This window comes from Bactrocera latifrons, unplaced genomic scaffold, assembly GCF_001853355.1.
Source record: "Bactrocera latifrons isolate USDA-ARS-PBARC rearing strain unplaced genomic scaffold, ASM185335v1 scaffold_403, whole genome shotgun sequence".
NCBI classification, from domain to species: domain Eukaryota; kingdom Metazoa; phylum Arthropoda; class Insecta; order Diptera; family Tephritidae; genus Bactrocera; species Bactrocera latifrons.
The window spans coordinates 178,696-181,830 of record NW_017537050.1 but is presented as its reverse complement, the minus strand read 5'-3'; positions in this window follow the sequence as shown (position 1 = coordinate 181,830).

The window sequence follows — 3,135 nt, the reverse complement described above, 5'->3', positions numbered from 1 at the left end:
GGGATGTCGAAAAGATGTATCGACAAATACTCGTATATAAAGATGATAAAGATTTTCAGCGGATTATTTTCCGAAAATCTGCCAATAGTCCACTACGCGACTTTAAATTAAAAACAGTTTCCTTTGGCGTAAACCGTGCCCCATATCTAGCCATTCGTACACTACACGAACTGGCAGAAGACACAAAGTCAGAATTTTCTCTGGCAACACAAGTGTTAGTTTTTAACACAGACGTATGTAGACGATATCCTGTCTGGAAGCCACAGCCTTCCACTAGCATACGATACCTTATCACAGGTAATAAATGCCCTCAATACCGAAGGGTTTCGTTTAAAAAAGATTACTGCCAATCACCCAAATATTTTAAAAAATATTTCTAAAGACCATTTGTTTAATACTAATTTCCTTATATTTGAAAAGGAAAGTACAACAAAAACACTATGCATCCAATGGAATGCGACCCTGACAAGTTTTCATACACTACAGAGTCAATATTAGCATTATCCGCAATATCAAAGAGACAAATTTTATCCTCGGTGGCAAAACTTTTCGACCCCGCAGGATGGCTTTCGSCAATTATGATACAAGCGAAAATCCTGATTCAAGAATTATGGCTAGATGGAACAGACTGGGACGAACAAGTGAAACCTCTTCGCTTAGAAAAGTGGTCCCAGTTTGTTAATAATCTGAAAGACATCTCGCTGATACAAATTCCATGTTGGGTAAACTATTCCCCCGAATACAATAGTTCTAGTAGGTTAGAAAAGCCACCACACTCGTGGAAAACCTATATTTCTAATTGAACGGTGCAAATACTTGACCTAGTAGGATCAGCCACTTCACGACACGTAGCCAGTGCTRACAATCCTTCTRATCTAGGTACAAGAGGGTCCAAACCCCTCCATCTCGCCACCACCACCCTGTGGTGGAATGGCCCCCGGTGGTTAACAGAATCTCCCGATGCTTATCGCACAATAGTGGATGATAATGAAATCCTTGAACAATTTTCATCGTTCCCTCGAGCCCTCAGAGTAGTTGCATGTATGCTCAAATTCATAGAGCAACTTAAACTGAAAGTTAAAGGAGTAACTTACACCCATTGCGATACATTGACGCACCAGCACTTGCAAAAGGCAAAGTTCGCGCTACTTCAGTCACGACATATCATTACTCAGAGAGTCAGTGCCGATTGATAAGAAGAGCTCACTCTTAGTTCTAAACCCATTTTTAGACACGAAAGGTCTGCTTCGTGCCAATGTTCGACTCGCTAATTTAAGCTTGACTTACAACGAACATCACCCCATCATAATACTTGAGAAGTCTTCTTTTGCCACATTATTCCTGAATTACATCCATATATTAATGTTGCACTCCGAACAGCGTCTCATGCAACATATGGTATGCCAAGAGTATTATATTCCCCGTCTTAAGCCCCAGATCAAAAAATGCATTTTCATGTGCAAGATCTGCACTATGCATAAGCAAAAAACGCGAACGCAGGTTATGGCAGCACTTCCACCTGAACGCTGCAATTTCGTCCTGCCTTTCACGACTACAGGTGTCGACTTTGCTGGGCCTTTTGAAATAAAGGCGTCCATGCTAAGATCTCCCACTCTCCTGAAAGGCTATGTGGCTATCTTTGGATGTTTCCCGACAAAGGCAGTACACCTTGAGTTCTGTACTAATCTGACGAAGGAGACTTCCCATCCAAAATCATGAGCGATAATGGCAAAGCATTCATAGAAGTCACGACTATGAAACAACGAGTCACAGAGAAACAGTTTGTGGATTTCTTAAAACAGGTGTCTCCTGATATCGTACAAAAGTACGCCCCTTAAGGTATCAATTCTCAATTTATACCTCCAAGCGCTCCTCATATGGATGGTTTATGGGAGTCAGCTGTAAAGAGCTTCAAATTTCATTTCAAGAAGCTGGGCGGCAGCTATAAATTTGAAGAATACACGACGTTATTAGCTAAAATTAAAGCCGTTCTCAACTCACGGCCGCTAACAGCATTATCGCAAGATCCCTCCGACTTTACAGCCCTAACTCCAGGGCATTTCTTAAAAGGAGCACTCTGGCCACACCTAAGCCAGGTGTGGAGTCGCTATCCTTATTAAATAGATTGGAAAGAATTAAAATTTTCCATCATAATTTCAGTAGACGATGGAAGGAAGACTATAAAAAGGACCTCCACAAGAGGTACCGATAGAAAAGTACAGAAAATGCGACAAAAGTTGGAAATTGTGTCCTGATTCATGACGATAGCCCGCCACCTTCCGAATGGCGGCTGGGCCGCATAGAGAAGCTTTACCCAGGTTCCGACGGTCATATTCGCGTAGCCGATCTCCGTACGCAATCCGGAAAGCTAACAAGACCGATCGTCAAACTATGCTTGTAATCGATCGCTAAAATTTATATAAATACATATATATATATATTTATAATAACACCTGAAGCAACATAAGTAGTTGATTAACCTAATGACCCACTCATGCCGCATATCGTGGCAGCCATGCTCATATGCCTTATATGCAACCAAATTCTAATTTAAATAACACTCCCATACAGATCAATATGGATGCAGCCATGCCAGCAGCTCCGACACCAACCACTCGCTCGGCCACTCCAAGCGGCTGCCCCAGTCGAAGCGTCTCGCACAACCACACCAACGGCGCCTCGAAGTGGAACGGCAGCATTGCCGTCAACACCCGCGCTAGGAGCAGCCCCACAATGCCTTCGATGTCCTCTATGTCGTCGACCCCACCGGCTGCCACAATGCGTGATCTTTAAGGGATTGCCACCTCAGCAACGCCGCTGGTCGTCCAGGCATATGTCTCAATTACCTGACGCCTATCCACCAAACCCACGAGTGTACCTCGGGCAACCTGTGCCAGATTTGCATGCGGCCGCATCACACCATGTTGCACCGAACCACTCGGAACGACACCAGTCAACAACCTGCCGGCCGCAATCCGGGGCTCATAACGACGACCTCCAGCGAGCCGGGATGCACGGTCCCGTCGAACAATTGGGCCATCATCATCCCGTGCCCGGCGGCCACATAATGGGGCGTCAACACGTCGCCAGCAGCAACGACCGCGTCCGCGCCGCACCTCAGGCCTCAGCAGCGTC